This window comes from Mytilus galloprovincialis, chromosome 7 (genome assembly GCF_965363235.1).
Source record: "Mytilus galloprovincialis chromosome 7, xbMytGall1.hap1.1, whole genome shotgun sequence".
Classification (NCBI taxonomy): Eukaryota; Metazoa; Mollusca; class Bivalvia; order Mytilida; family Mytilidae; genus Mytilus; species Mytilus galloprovincialis.
The window spans coordinates 34,510,067-34,528,047 of NC_134844.1; the positions used below are offsets into that span (position 1 = coordinate 34,510,067).

The window sequence follows — 17,981 nt, forward strand, 5'->3', positions numbered from 1 at the left end:
CGGTCTATGTTGTCGACCGCAGCTGTTGTAAGTTAAGGCAACAGTAGAATACAGCTGTCCGAAAGTCATAAATCGATAAAGAGAAAAACAATTTGGTAACAAACTTAAATCGAGGGAATCACTTTGCAATTTAATAAAGGCAGACAAACCATAATTTCATTCAAATAACGTTCAATTACAGCTTCACATTGTTCAGTTGATATTCACAGTACCTGATCATAAGAGATGCATAACCCATGTTGAATTAATGTATCTATAAGTTATATCCTCCAGGTTTTTGCAGAGAGAAATACTCCAAGATACACACAAAATGGTGTCACACAATCGGCTGAAAATCTTTCTTGTACTGAGCCTTCTGTGTGTTTGCATGGTAATTAAACAATAATAATTAGTCAAGACCTTAATCCGAAATTGTATAAAGGTAGTCTAGCTGCAATTTATTATCAGGTCCATACTCATATCAACTGTAACAGAGGAGGTATGCTGTCGTCGATATCTTCAGAAACAAAGGATCCATAAAATGTTGTCTTCTTGAAAGCTCCCTGGCAGCTAATTATTTCGGCCGTCCCTTGCTATATGCATGTGTCATTGTAATGAGAGGCAAACTCGATAGCTGGTCCGATAACTTTTTCAAATATCAAAAGGTTATATCTGCCTTTTATGTATGTTCTTCTTATTCTGACATCTTTTGCAGAAACATGTCCTTCATATTAAGCGCCTAGTGTTTACATGTAGAAAAGTAGAACAGAGTTGTGTCAATCATTCTCCTATAGGTTTGTCAGGTCTTCTAATCGAAACACTACTGATTCTTCAGAATTTCGTTGAGTTTCAAAGATGTATGTAACGAACTCAGCAAATGCAGTTTCTTTCTTAATAGTTTTCTCCTGAGTACAAATGCTCTCAGCCTCTGTTACTCGCACACACTATGATATTTATCATTTCTTTTTCATTTTGCTTTCAATTTGCTTTCCGTCGATTCATAAAAAAGTTGGATATTTTGCCCATAATTGTATATTCTTCAGCTGATGATTTCAGTAGGTCAGGTGTGTCTCCATGACATAAACACCATTTGGTCCAATCAGTTTCCCTATTATGTGTTTAAGAAGCTGACTAACGAATTCTTTCCGACATTTTAAAAAATCTACTTTTATATAAATAAACTAAGGAGATCAACGATGCAACGATAGAACGATTGAGTGATTAAAGTATCTCAACACTTCTGATATTCAGGTCGAGGGATTATCCTTTTACCATCTGTATAGCACTCATTTGTATTGAATTTAAATGAAATCGGGTAATCCATGCAATTTAAAATTTGCCCACGGTCATCCCGGTCTTTTATTTAGTATCATTTCACTCCCGTGATATCTGTTCACGGTCCAGTGGATTAAAGACTAAACATTAGGAATTGGTTAGAAATAAGGTCAAAAGACCGACCTAAAACGTCGATTTAAATCAATAAATATCAAAGTACTACTATTCTTACATTGTCATGTTGTAGTATGGATCAAATGTAAGATATTTTACCATCGAAAGAAAGATATCAACTGGCATTTGACCGGAAGTGATTTTTATAATTGAAATAAGACATATACCTTCATTCATCTGGTAAAATTTTGATTAAATACTAGCAATATGTATACGGAAAAGAACCTGCATTTGATGTTTTTTACCTGGATAGACGTCATTTTGATAATCAAATATGGGCACCCTAATACGACTATATACGCCTGAAGGCATGTTGTTACAAAGTTTCATGCTTGTACAAGTGTATTACAATTTGCATGATTTGTGTGGTAAGCTGCTCAACTATCATGAAAACTAACGTTAAAATAAATCACTCCAAATCATTTTTAAAAAAAACGAAACCAAACAGTTTTCATTGCTAACCAATGTATCGCCGCTAAGATACAATTTAACTCTATTTGACTTTGCATGCATCTGGTGTAATCTGACATTAACTTAACGGAACATACAGTTTCAAAGAGCTAATCATCATTTCGATCAGGTCGCTATTATACTGATTGATTGTATAGATTTTCTATTACTTATTAATTTTGAATCGTAATCTGCATCCATCTGGATCCTAAAATTGACTCACTGAAAAAAATATATATTGGCTGATAACCTATCAAAGCATAAAAACTTGACATTTACCAATGTGTTTTCAAAATGAGATAAATGTCATATGAAGGCTGCTAATTCATATCTTGACTAAAACCATGAAATAAACAATAAGGTTTCTTATACTTTTTTATCGGTTTCTATTCAAATATACTACGAACTGCTCTGAGTCTAAAACGACCATATTTTTTGAATAATCATGACATCCATAACTGTTCTCGAATTTTCGTCTTTACTTAGTAAGTCTGATTAAGTACTTGATAATTTTGGTATAGTCTGAATGCGATTTCGACCAGTCTCGACTTAATCTGAACCAATGTCAACCAGTCTAGACCTGTCACGACTCAGTCTCAGTTCAGTTTTTACTCAGTCTCGACTAAATAATTAATCCCCTAAATTTGGCATCAATACACCAAACTATCAAACAACCTGGCATTCTGTATAACTGATATAGCTGTAACGTCTAATGAAAATCCAAGTTTTTAATTAAATCTTTTAATTTGACAGCAATGGACCAAATTACCTGTAAGATCAATATATAATTGAGATAGATGGGCTGATTCAGACCAGTCTAGGCAACATTTAAAGGCCGAGACCTGTCGAGACTAAGTCGAAACTATTTCAAAATTGTCCTGTACTTTATCAGACTTATTAGGTAAAATTGGGACCAAAGTCGAGTACAGTTGAGTACAGTATAATTGTATGTATAGTTATGTATTGAGACCACTGAAGTTTTTAATTCTAAGTAATATAAAAGGGCAATTATGGATATTTTTTCCAATTAATAGTTTGTGTACAAATTTTCTTCATACTGCGGGCCACTATTGGTAAAGGTTTGATTTTTTGATGATTTAAAATATTATACCGATCTTTCGAACGTCTAGGAGATTCAATAATAAAAATTTAGACCTGAGGGCAAAATGTGACATACTTTTGTGTTGCGGTAATTATGCCTTAAGAATATAAGTTGAAATATTGTATACATGTTTAAAGTTTATCAAAATTAAAGAAATTTTCATATTCATCTAACAAGTCATCAATCAGCCCAACCCCCTTTTTAGTTTTATTTTCAGATAAAACTGATTGATTTCCAATCTTTATTTCATCATTCTGCCATATATGAATGCGTTAAATTGAGATGCATCTTTTTATTTTGAAGATCATTTCAAGCAAATACTTTGGGCAAAGAAATTGAATTTCCAACAAATTTTCTGAAAAGAGAAATAGTTTTTAATCATTCCTATTAATTCTTTTTATCAGGGTCAATTAAAAACCTTTAATGTAGTTTCAATGTTTATAATTTTATACCCCTAAACAGTTGGGTTGAAATAAAGTGTCTCTTTTAACTTTATCCGTTTTTTTTTGTCCCAAATAAAGGAAAATATCTTTGTACAATGTCACTAGTGTCTGATCAGAAAGTTTATGTACTAAGGGTATGTCATAAACACGTATCATCCTCTTTGCTAAACAAAAGTTCATCGGAAGGTAAAAAGACCTTGCTGACATTTTTTTCCGTATCGACTTCACGAATAATACACGATTGTTGTGAAGGATAGATTCTGGGTACTGACGTTGTTTATGATCTTAGTAACATGTTATAGTATTTCTTTAATGGTCTCTATAAATATTACTTTTACTGTTTAGTCTGATGTTGGTGGTATCCATTTGACATGGCTCTGTACTTGTGTTATTGTTCTATGATAAGTTAGGTATTCTTGTCTTTTATCTTTTCTAATATCTTTGGTTCTGTACTTAAACATCCCGTCATTGCGTTATTGTTCTAAGATATATTTTGTGTTCTTGTCTTCCCTTTTTTCTAATATGCTTTGTCCCTATGCCTTTTTGTGTTTCTTTGTTACATATGACATAGCTCTGTACTGGTCTCACAAAACATGTTTAACCACGCCAAATGTTTGTGCCTGTCCCCAATCAGTGGCATCTGTTTTTTGTTAGTTTTTTATGTATTTAAATTTAGTTCATTTATATATTTGGGAGTTGAGAATGACGTCCATTTTCACTGAACTAGTACATATTTTTATTCAAAGGCCTGCTGAGGACGACCTCCAGGTGTTAGATTTTCTCGCTGCATTGAAGACCCATTGGTGGCCGTTGACTGTTATCTTTGATCGGGTTGTTGTCTCTATAAACTCTTCCCCATTTTCATTCTTAATTTTATTGTGATGTTACTCTATAAGTTTTGTATTCCTGTCTCTTTCAAGTATGCTAGTATGCTTTGTATATATGCCTATTTGTGTGGGGTTTTTTAATTACATATGACGAGGCTCTGTACTTAAATATCTCGTCATTGTGTTATTGGGCCAAGGTAAAAGTTTGTTTACATGTTTTTTTGGGGTTTTTTTTATAAGTGATTAAGATAATAAAACAATGTTGAATTCTGTACCACTGTTTTTTTTTTTTTACATTTTTAACCGGATTTTTGTGACAAAAATGTCGGTTATTGATTTGGGGATGTACGTCGGGCGGCCGGGCGGGCGGCAATCAAATGTTGTCCGTGCATTAACTCATGAACCGTTCAACCAAAGCTTTTAAAATTTTGATATGTTGATACTGACAACTAAATGAAGGTCAAGTTCAATAATGACTATTTTGACTTTTACCGTTCAGGAGTTATGGTTCTTGAAAGATTGAAAAATGGAGTTTTCAGTCGTGTCCGTGCATTTACGCATGAACTGTTCTACCAAAGCTTCCCAAATTTTTATATGTTGTTACTGATGACTAAATGGAAGTCAAGTTCAATATTGACGATTTTGACTTTTACCGTTCAGGAGTTATGGTTCTTGAAAGATTGAAAAATGGAGTTTCCAGTCGTGTCCGTGCATTTACGCATGAAATGTTCTACCAAAGCTTCCCTAATTTTAATATGTTGTCACTGATGACAAAATAAAGGTCAAGTTCAATAATGACGATTTTGACTTTTACCGTTCAGGAGTTATGGTTCTTGAAAGATCGTAAAATGGCGTTTCCATTCACGCTGTTGCATTTACTCATGAACCATTCAATCTAAGCTTTTCAAATTTTTATATGTTGATACTGATGACAAAATGGAGGTCAAATTTGATTTTGACGATTTTCACTTTCACCATTTATCAGTAATGGTTCTTGTGATATTGCCAGGACAGGACACAAATAAATGTTAATAAATCCGGTTTGCTGTCGATGTGACAGCCTCTTGTTACCTATTATGTCTGTTTGTTTTGTTCCAACATCGTTGTCAATATCATTGAATTGTATGCGGCTGTCAAACAAGAAGGTTGTTTAGCTAGCTATGAAATCAAGTTTAGTTCACCATTTTCTACAAGAAAAATGCATGTACCAAGTCGGGAATATGGCAGTTGTGGTGATTAGTTTGAATTTTTTGCCTTTGATTTTGCCACTAGATAAGGGACTTATAGTTTTGAATTTTCCTAGGATTTTAGTATTTTGTGATTTAACTTTGTGTCAGTACAATGTTCAAGCTTTGTACTATTTAGACAAGGTATGGATAGGAATAAATTATTTAATTTTGATATTATAAATATCTTATCACTTGTATTGTCCAGTTGGGGAGAAAATTTGGTTTGTTCAAGCTTTTATAGTGTATTTTCGATTTCTTACATCCTGGGTCAGAGCTAAAATTGTCAATTCCATTTAGATTCATGGAGAAATTCATCACAAGTTGTGTTAATCTTCCTGAGACGTACTCTTAACTGACTGGTAGTTTTTGCTAGTCGTTTTATTTGTTGATATAGTCGAGCTATTCGTTTTTATAAACTCCCCCGTTTTAGATATACCTCAGGTTTTGGTAATTAAGTTATCATATGTTTTCACTATAACGAACAAGATGGATCAACTCTTTAAAAAAACGATAAATTTGTCCTTGATATCATAAGCGTTGGTAGTTATTTTGTTTGTATTGTACTACCAATGTCGGGAAATAGATTGGTCATACTCTTATCGAAATTACAATCAGACTCCGTAAATCAAACAAAGAAGAAGAAGACAGTATATTTTATTTAACATGTAATCATATGATGTATGTACTGATATTGTTACAGAATTGCAGTTTTCAGTGAGTTGTCCAACCAAACAACAGTCTAAAGGTGCTAATATATCCGTTTAAAGCTAAATCATGCCTTTTTACAGTCTTAATGTGTTTTAAAAGTTTGCGATCTCATCTTTTTATTTATTTATCTATGATTTAAAGTGAAAAGTCCGAGAGAAACAAGTCAACAACGTCATAATGAATTGCTTACATTTGTTATTTAACTTTACTGGAGTTACAATTTTGATCCCTGTTATTTTTCAGGTTTTCCGTTCCTTAGCCTTTCATATTCTCTTTGTTTTTTGTCTTTCTTATTCTTATCATTTTTTGTATTCATTTTGTCTTTAATCCAGTCTAAATAAGCAGAAATTCTGGTATGTATACTTGGATTACTTCCATCGCAAGGGACACCACCAGTTGTTAGTGTTCCAACTAGCTTTTTACTGCAAACAACTGGGCCACCACTATCATGCTTAAAGAAAAACAATAACTTAAATAGTACATTTGAGTGTGCATAGCCGCAATTTGTAATTAATTACAATTGAGTCAATCGATACTTTAACCATAACTTATGAATATAGTAAATGCTGTGTCATTACTTTAAGATATATATTATAAGCACAACTTTGTTTATCAATGTTTATTTTGCTTGGACAAATTGATTTTTAGGGGATTTTAAAATATGACACACGTCATATCCACCCTTTTGTTTTCAAAATTTTAAACTGATCTTGTAATGGATTTTTTGTTTTAGTAATTGTTGTATGGACAAAAATAGTATTTGATTCTAAAAAAAAGAACATATACTGCAAGCTGAAATATCTTTTTTCTGCTTTACATGGGGATGTAACATGCTACACGAGGTAAAATGTCAAGTAGAATGGAATACTTTTCGGGTCAGCTACAATTTGTCTGTCATGTAACTACCATGCCATTACATTGAATTATAATTTTCATTTTATTCTTATATTAATATATATTATTTGCGGTATACCCTCTTTTCCGCAAATTTATTGGTGTTTTTTTTTGGTATAAGTTATTTTAAATTAAGATTAATTTGTTATATATGGTGACCCGTTTACTTGTCAATCGCCAATGACAGTCATTAGGGTTAAAGAGCATTTGTTGTTCGACATGCACGTCATTTATTGACAGATTGATTGTTGGTGTTTGAACACCAACTGTTAAGCGCCATATCTAGACAGGCATCGTCGACAAAATGTGAGATAGTTTTCATTTTATTTGATTTCGCGAATAAAGTCGTTCAATATTATTTGTTCAAATATTCTTCGTCAAATGAAATATAGTTACTTTACAAGAATCCTTATCTTTAACTTGAAGACAAATCAATTTATTCCAAAATATCCTTGGAATATTCCAGGCAGTTCCACAGTGTTCTTTACTTACTACAGGCATTCCCAGTACTTGTAGACGATCAGGATACTTCTTTCCTGTAATCAGATGAGAGTCAATGTTCAATTTAGAGTTTAATTTTTTCTGCAGGAATTGTTCAGAGTATGTTCTGAAACACCACTGTCCGAGTTAATCTGATAGCTGAAAGCTCAAAGACATGTTTAACATCGTCACATCTGCATGTGCATGTTCCAAGTTTAAAGCCTGCAATTTAGTTATTGTTTTTAGTTCATGTCTGTCATGTGTACATCCACGCAATATTCACAATTTGATACATGCCATTTGGTACTAAAAGTAAAGCCAAAAGTGAGTACACGCAGTGCTTCATCATGAAAAGACAAATACGGTTGGTGCCGTTCTATATAACTCACATCCAAACTGTAAGAAAAATCATGGCGCAGGCAGCAGATTGTAGTAGATTGTTATAAAACATACAATTGTGAATGGAAATAGGAAATGTGTCAAAGAGACTAAAATTATTCGAGCGACAAATAAAAAATCTAGAGTGAAAATATTCATTTAAAGCTGTTAATTGTAGGTTGTTGGGATTATCATAAAGTTTTCCTGTTCCATAATTTAGATTGTTTATATTATTTGCCATCTGTATCTGTATAAGGAATTCCCTCGTTTAAAGGAGCACTACTTTTCAGAATTGGTTAAAAGGTCACTATTTTTACAGGACTATATTAACAGTGGGCTGCGATAAACAAAGATATAAAAATTACGCCCGTGTGGTGAATGTTGGCTCTATTCAATCGTTTTTGATTCAGAAAACATAATTAACAGATATACTATGTCTTTTTGACTGCGTGTCGCTTTGTTTTGCGATGTATGCACAGCAGGGTACGTTTACCCTTTACTTGCACCATGGATTATTCCTTTTGCAGTTTCCTTATTTTGATAGTTAACTAGATTGTGTTTAACTCTATTGATGAGAGTTGAACATTGGTAAAAAAAATTGAAACAACACGTTACATAAATTTCATGCATCCGAAGCGCTTTTCTGGATTGGCCTTCCTCAGGAACGCTAAAATCCAAGTATTTGAAACCTTAGATTTATGATAACCTGTAGTTTGCCCAAATCACGTTTGAAAGAAGGGCGAAAGATACCAGTGGGACATTCAAACTCATTGATCGAAAACAAATCGACAACGCCATGTAAAAAAAACAACAGAAGACTTAGCATTACGAACCCCACAAAAAAAATGGAATTGATATCAGATGCTCCGGGAGTGTAAACTTAAGATATTCATTTACATTTAACCTGTCAATGTGTTGTTTGTATTATCTTTCATTTTTGCTAGTGCACTTTGTTCGTGTGACTTTTTGTGTTTCTTTGATACATATGACGTGGCTCTGTACTTTAAACATCCCGCCATTATGTTATTGTTCTATTATAATTTTTGCATACTTTGAACAACAATTTTTTTTTATCTCTACCAGTGTAACGTTCACAATCTGACGTCAAACACGCGATTCTACTCCAGAGTTGATGTTAATCTAGCCATTTGGTAACACAACTTTAAATATTTCATTTCATTGTGGATTGATATTAACATACTTAAACAGGTCGAGAACTCTAGATTTCCTGACGTCAGAATATATTTGCATAGTAATTTCCCAAACACAAGGCCAGTGATGGCCTTGAAAAACTGAACAATCGACTCAATGAACTAAAATGCATTGTGGGCTAATAAGAGTTTATTATCACTAGAAAACACGTTGAATAGGTGGGAAAAGTAAAAACTAATACAGTGTCTGGGATTCTCAAAATAAATGTTTTTGTTCTGCGAATATGTTTATTGAAATATATATATAACATAATCTTCAATTTGCATGCTCAAATTAAAAATCACAATTCGACTGTCTTTTTCGCCTTGTAAAAGTAGTTGAACAAGTTTGTTCCATTGTTATGCATTGAACCTGTGCATTAATTTCACGGCGTGAAACAGTAAAATTCCAGATGGAGTGACCACTATCCAGAACGTAAATGTTTTGAGCTCTTTAAACATGTATAATGTCATTTAAAAACATTTCTGCCTTGAAAACAAGAAAACTGGCTAAGAAACACGTTTATCTGTACTGATGTGTAAAATTTTTATCAGGACCTGAACTATAAGTAAGATCATCATAATATTCAGTTTCATGGTTAAAATAAGTGTTATAAAAGTGGGTAGGAATTGTGCTTGATATTCGAGTGATGAAGATAATCTTTCAATCAGTTTACAGCCGATTGCAAGTTAGGTAAACTGTCATCCTTTAAGAGTAGACAAGTCCGATTATAGCCGATTTACATGTCTGAAAGTCTAGACTAATTTGAAAGGAGGGAGTATACCTTACATAATAACGACTTTACGGTCAGCTAACAAGCAAGCTTACCAAGGATTCTACCTTTCATTACACACTCAATAAAATCGGTTGTAATTGAGATCTGGAGCTAGCATGTAAGTAACTGCTAGTAGTCCTTTGTTAATTTATGTATTATTGTCATTTTGTTTAGATTCTTTTGTTACTTCTGACTCTGACTTCTCTTTAACTGAGTTTAACTGTGCATATTGCTGTGTGTTTGTTTTTACTACATTGGATAGATATATAGGGGGAGTGTTGAGATCTAAACAACATGTCCAACCTCGTTGCTCTTTGCGCCTGTCCCAAGTCGAGAGCCTCTGTTCTTTGATAGTCTGGACTGATTTTAATCTTAGTTTCGTGTGTATAATTCGAAGTTTAGTATGACGTCCATTGTCACTGAACTAGTATACATATTTGTGCCAGCTAAAGGACTCCTCCGGGTGCGGAAATTATCGCTGTATTGAAGACCCATCGGTGGCCTTCGGCTGTTGTATGCTCTATGGTTGGGTTGTTGTCTCTTTGACTCATTCCCCTTTTCCATTCTCAATTCTGTACGGTAAATAGATTAATCATATTTTGTATAGTTTCATCCATTGATAAAGTCCTTCGGTTGCGTATTTTATTCTAAAATATACCTCAGAGGTATTTTTCTTTTTCTTCTTCCAGGTAAGGAACCGAATTCAATTTTGAATGTATGAGGTCCCGCGAAAACTAACGCAATGTCGGACAACACAGAAAGTTTTCTCATGCCTATTTACAGGATAAAACGTTTTATATATAGAACAAGAAGAAAATAAACCACTGGTAAGAAATAAATCAGACTGGATTCCAAAACCAACAAACGATAAAGATTGAAAAGAAACTAATAAAACATTAAAAACAAATTCACTTACAAGCAATAAAAATGTCAAGGACAATTTAACCCGAGAGGAGAAAACAGCTTTAAAAAATTTAAAATCAGATAAATCAATAATAATAAAAGAAGCGGATAAAGGTAATGCAGTTGTAATCATGAACCGTGAGTATTACAGAGATAATATTTTTAATATGTTACAAGATGAAATGTCTTATGAGATGACAGATAAAAAAATTGGACCGACAAACAAGTACAATGATTAAAAAATTACTAAAGAAACATAAAACGGAATTGTTTGAAGAAGAGATAGATTACATTTCAAATTCAAAATTTTCAGAAAGCTATTTCTATGGTTTACCAAAAATTCACAAAAGTGAGGAAATTTCAAATGCGATATCAGAACAAAACAGTGAATACATCGAACTATTAACACCAAATGATTTAAAATTTCGACCAATTGTGGGCGGCCCCAACAGCGTTACTCAGAATTTAAGCCATTTTATAGACATTGTGTTAAACCTTTATGTCGTGAAGTTCCAAGTTTTATACGAGACGATTTGGAATTTTTAAATCATCTACCAAACACTGTAAACCCGAATTCAGAACTCATTACTTTTGATATTGTCAGCCTATACACAAATATCCCTCATGACTTAGGAATTACAGCCGTAAAATATTGGTTAGAAGATACGGAACACGTCATTGAAAACAGATTAACAAAAGAATTTATCCTTGCATCTTTGAAACTTATACTAGAAAGAAATATTTATACTTTAACGGAACATACTATCATCAGAAGAAAGGAACATCTATGGGTACTAAAATGGCGCCTTCATATGCCACTTTGGTACTTGGATATTTGGAACAATTACTAAACGAAAAAATGAGTCACAAGTACGGAAATGAATTTGCTATTTACATACGTCAAAACTGGAAACGATTTCTTGACGATTGTTTTATAATTTGGAATTCAGATATATCTGTCTCAGATTTTCATTCTGATTTAAATTCTTTAAGTCCATATATTCGTTTCACTATTAACAGAAATGTCAGGGAAATGCCGTTTTTGGATATTTTGGTTAATATAACGGAAGACAATAAAATTGTCACAGATATCTTCTCTAAAGACACTGATACACATATGTATTTAATTTTTTATTCAAACCATCCAAAACATGTAAAATTCAATATACCTTTTAATCTAGCGTCAAGAATAATCACTATTACAAGTACAGACATATTACGCAATAAAAGACTGGAAGAATTAAAAGCGTATTTAAAGAAGCAACACTACCCGGAACAAGTAATAAATTACGGAATTCAAAAGGCACTGGCAAAAGGACCAATTGCTACAGAATCACGGCGATCCAAAACTACCGAGGAATCATCGAACAATTTAAACAAAATTATTCCGTTTGTCACAACTTATAATCCGCGAAATTATGACATATTTAGTTTCATTCGACAAATTGAAACAAATTTACACAAAAGTGAAAGAATGGACAAAGTCTTACAGAAAAAGAAGATGATCAACAGCAAAAGACAGTCGAAAAGTCTGAAACAATATTTAACATCTTCAAAATTTGACTTTAATGAAACTGTGCCAATTGTAAAAAAAAATGTACCGATAAACGATGTATGACTTGTCCAAATTTAATAGAAAAAAGTTCAATGTATTTCAAAAATGGAAAGCATTTTACTGTTAAGCAAAATATGTCTTGTAAAAGTTCAAACGTCATATATTCTCTCATATGTTCAAATTGTGAGGAATTCTATGTTGGAGAGACAAAAAATGAACGGACTAGAATGACTTTACACAGACAGCAAACCAACCATGAAGATTTAACACTCATCAGGGCAAACGACCATTTCCATCGTTGTTCTAATGGACGATTTAAAATATTTCCTATTTGTTAACGTCATACTATTGTTAACGTCAATCAATTGTTTTATTTATATACAAGTCACATTACCTGAAGATCTGCGGAAGCAGTGAAAGTACTAGTAAAAAAGTGATGCATTGAAACCGTTATTATCTTTTAATAATTTTCGTATATATATATACAACTCGTCTAAACATCAACCCAACAATGTTAGATCTGTAAATTTGCTTTCGCAAATTTTTGGTTCTTCCCTCGCCGGGATTCGAACCCATGCTACTGTGATATCGTGACACCAAATCGCCTGCACTGCAGCCGTCTCGCTAGACCACACGACCACCTGGGCTCTCAAAAAAAGAGCTTTCGCTGGCCTTGTGTTACCTTTCCTCGTCAGTTTTAATCTAGCGGCGTACTACAGTACATGATATATAAGGCATGAAGATGTTATTGTTACAGATCAGCTAAATTATCTATAGTAAAGGATCCTACAAATTAATGTAATATACAGTCACAGAAAATAATTATATTTATAAGTACGTCTGAGTCAGTGACAACTCTACAACAGATGTATCCATCGGATCGCCATCAATGATGGTGATACATGGCTGTGTACATAAATATAAGTACGTCTGAGTCAGTGACAACTCTACAACAGATGTATCCATCGGATCCCAGGTGGTCGTGTGGTCTAGCGGGACGGCTGCAGTGCAGGCGATTTGGTGTCACGATATCACAGTAGCATGGGTTCGAATCCCGGCGAGGGAAGAACCAAAAATTTGCGAAAGCTTAATAGGTATTGGATCATCAAAATTGACAATACTACACAAACAGGAAAAATTATATGAGTCTGAAAGATTGTGTAACAATACCGATAAATAGATGGAAAACAAAACACTAAAAAGTGTTGAATATCATTGCACAAAGATGGAAAAACTGAACAGATGATATAAATTATACAATAATTGCAAATATTTCGGCTCAACAAATGGCCTTCTTCGGTGACAAAAGTTTTAACAATAATAAGATATAATGTATAAGGTGTAAACATAGATCACTAATAATACAGGTAAGTTTTGGTCGATTGATTTTAATCTAAAATCCTGAATATAATAATATAAACACTAGACTGTAAATTTAATTATTTCTTTCTATTGATTCCATCTGGATGGAGGACACCCAGTGTTTTTATCCAAAACCTCTCCCGATTTTCTCTTTGCCTATTTTGCCATGTACAATCCTGTTCGATCACAAGGATCTTCATGTGATCAAAATCTTTCAGATTGTGATCTGGTAACCTGAAATGTTGGCTGACAGGAATATACGGTTTTTTTGTGAGGTCACTCCTGTGGCCATTGAGGCGTTTGTGAAATGGCTGCATAGATTCACCAACATATTGGAGACCACATCTAGGACACTCAAGAACGTAAATCACGTTTGAGCTTTTGCAGTTGACATTGCAGAAGATCTTGTATGTCTTTTCTGTGGTCTTACTGTGAAATGTTGATGAATGCTGCAATTGATTGCAACATTTGCAGCGCTTATCCCCACAAGGCTGACAATTACCTACAGTATGGTTAGGTTTGGAAAGGTCAGCACGGACAAGTATATTTCTCAGGCTATTAGGTTGTTTGAAGGCAATCATGGGAGGCTCAGGAAAGATTTTGGATAACTTCGAGTGTTTCTCGATTGCTGTCCAATGATCACGAATGGTCTTGAAACTATTTCTCAGGCATGGATGGTAGGTGAGCACACATGGGATTCTTTTACTTTTCTGTTTATCTTTGTAAGTTAGCAGACTGCTTCTGGGGATGGATTCCGCTTTTCGAAAACTATTTTTGATGTTTTTGTGTTTATATCCCCTTCTTTTCAAATGTCCTTTAAGCTGCCCCAGACGTTGTTTTGCAGTGTCTTCAGAGGAGCAGATTCGCCTTATTCTGAGAGCTTGGCTGTATGGAATGCTCTTCGTGCAGTGTGGAGGATGGCAACTTTCAGGCGACAAGTATTGATGAGTATCATATATATATAAACATGGTGCATAAATAGAAAACAATATATATATATATATATATATATATATATATATATATATCAAACGTCTGAATAATAGTCAACGATTTTTCCCACGTGGGAGCTGGATCGTTACAAGTAACGATACATGTACAAAATAAAATAAATTATATAAACGCCTAAAAAGTGTACATCACAACACCAATGATATAAAAAGGAACTATAAATGTAATTATTTATAAATATTTCGGATAACAGATATCCTTCGTCAGTCAGATTCTGATGTTAAATGAATCATCTTTAAGTCTTCTTAGATTAAACTTTTACTAAATCTTGAAATTTATACAATAAAAAAGGCAAACCGAACATCAGTTAAGACGCTTGCACCATTATTATATATATATATATATTATTGTATATATATATATATATATATATATATAAGTACGTCTGAGTCAGTGACAACTCTACAACAGATGTATCCATCGGATCGCCATCAATGATGGTGATACATGGCTGTGTACATAATGTATATACAACTCGTCTAAACATCAACCCAACAATGTTAGATCTGTAAATTTGCTTTCGCAAATTTTTGGTTCTTCCCTCGCCGGGATTCGAACCCATGCTACTGTGATATCGTGACACCAAATCGCCTGCACTGCAGCCGTCCCGCTAGACCACACGACCACCTGGGCTCTCAAAAAAAGAGCTTTCGCTGGCCGTGTGTTACCTTTCCTCGTCAGTTTTAATCTAGCGGCGTACTACAGTACATGATATATAAGGCATGAAGATGTTATTGTTACAGATCAGCTAAATTATCTATAGTAAAGGATCCTACAAATTAATGTAATATACAGTCACAGAAAATAATTATATTTATAAGTACGTCTGAGTCAGTGACAACTCTACAACAGATGTATCCATCGGATCGCCATCAATGATGGTGATACATGGCTGTGTACATAATGTATATACAACTCGTCTAAACATCAACCCAACAATGTTAGATCTGTAAATTTGCTTTCGCAAATTTTTGGTTCTTCCCTCGCCGGGATTCGAACCCATGCTACTGTGATATCGTGACACCAAATCGCCTGCACTGCAGCCGTCCCACTAGACCACACGACCACCTGGGCTCTCAAAAAAAGAGCTTTCGCTGGCCGTGTGTTACCTTTCCTCGTCAGTTTTAATCTAGCGGCGTACTACAGTACATGATATATAAGGCATGAAGATGTTATTGTTACAGATCAGCTAAATTATCTATAGTAAAGGATCCTACAAATTAATGTAATATACAGTCACAGAAAATAATTATATTTATAAGTACGTCTGAGTCAGTGACAACTCTACAACAGATGTATCCATCGCACATTATTATTTGTATTTAAAGCATATATGTGAGCTCTCTGTTGTAATAAGCCATATAACCTATGTCATGTTTAACATTTTTTTAGAATGATGCAAGCGTCTTAACTGATGTTCGGTTTGACTTTTTTATTGTATAAATTTCAAAATTTAGTAAAAGTTTAATCTAAGAAGACTTAAAGTTGATTCATTTAACATCAGAATCTGACTGACGAAGGATATCTGTTATCCGAAATATTTCTAAATAATTAACATTTATAGTTACCTTTTTTTTTGTATTTGGAGTTGTTGTGTACACTTTTTTAGGCGTTTATATAATTTTTTTATTGTCTACATGTATCGTTACTCGTAACGATCCAACGCCCTCGTGGGGAAAATCGTTGACTACTATTCAGACGTTTTATATATGTTCCAGACCGTATGAGTATTTGGACCGTACGCGTACGGTCTGGACCGTATGCGTACCTTTTCAATATACGCATACGGTCGGACCGTACGCGTACGGTCTGACTAATATTAAGAATTTGGTCAAGTTTATTAGATACATATGTACATAACAGATCAACATAACTTATATCTCAAATTAATATAAAAAGTTGAATAGTTATTGAAATAAAAACTTAATATTTTAATTTTTTGTAAAAAATCAGGCTTATTTAATCTGTTAATCTCCTGTACTTACTTTAAAGCATGTCAGTAATTCATTAATTACAGCCCAGTATGCTCATTGAAATTGAAGTTATCGGAAGTCAACATAATGTGGGGGGACAATTGTTTTAGAATATTTAGGAACTTTACAAAAAATGCATATGCAAAGGAACATGCATAAACAAAACATGTTAATGTTAAAAAATATATGACGTTCCTTGTGGAAGCAAGTGTCATCTTGGGCCAGAGTAACAAAATAGGATTCACGGATATAAAATTAAACAAATATTTAATTTTAATTGTTCGCTTATTCACTTTATCCATCTAATTGTAATAATAACAATTTGTATAACTAAAAATAAAGATTTTGATAAATGTTTGTTAACATTTAACCCATATGATCACAAAACGTGTATGGTCAGCTGGACCGTACGCGTATACTCATACGGTCCGACCGTACGCGTATGGTCGGACCGTACGAGTATACGTATACGGTCCGGACCGTACGCGTATGGTCCAAATACTCGTATGGTCTGGAACATATATATTGTTACGTCCTGTTAATTAACTTATTCATGTTATCATTGTTTTCTATTTATGCACCATGTTTATATAAATGTTGTTTTACTTTTGTGTATGTATGTAAATAATTATTATCGTTGATTTGTTTCACAAGATTGACTTTATGTTGCTGATTTACCTTATATGAGTGTATTATGATATCACGTGACTGGTCAGTTCTACTATAAAAGGCTTCTGAAATTACACTTGGATGTTCAGTCTGTCGATATACACAAAACGTTACGAACCCTTGGTGAAGGCAGCCATGACAATTATAATTAAGTTTGGTGAAGGCAGCCATGACAATTATAATTAAGTTATAATTAATTAGTAGACATTGGTTACAACCCATAATTGTGGTTAAAGATACCCAATTATTGTGGTTAATGATAACCAGGAACTGTGGTATAACTATACCAATAACTGTGCCGGTTAAAGTATCCCACTAAATATGGTTAAAGTATACCAATAACTGAGGTTAAACTTTACCAAGAATTGTGGTTTAAACTATACCAAGAATTGTGGTTAGAACTGACCAGTTGTTTTTGTCATTGTATATTAAGACTTGTTACTATTTCTATAATTAAAGCAGTCGATACTATCCGACCGCTAATAAAATCATTTATCCTTAGAAAATCTTAAGTCATCTAGCCATTTTAACGACTCGGTTCATGCTCGCAACTGAAACACTTAATGCACTGAACCCAAAAATTGTAGCGAAAGGCGAGCTCGT

At 33.6% G+C, this 17,981-nt stretch overlaps 1 long non-coding RNA gene across 1 annotated transcript; it reads right to left on the reverse strand.

Moving 5' to 3' along the window:
* Positions 1–6,118: 6,118 nt before the first annotated feature.
* Positions 6,119–7,563, reverse strand: LOC143081649 (uncharacterized). The gene is made up of 2 exons (XR_012980007.1): positions 7,478–7,563; positions 6,119–6,638 (listed from the first exon to the last, which is right to left on the reverse strand). It is a non-coding gene; the product is annotated as an uncharacterized LOC143081649 (long non-coding RNA).
* Positions 7,564–17,981: the final 10,418 nt, after the last annotated feature.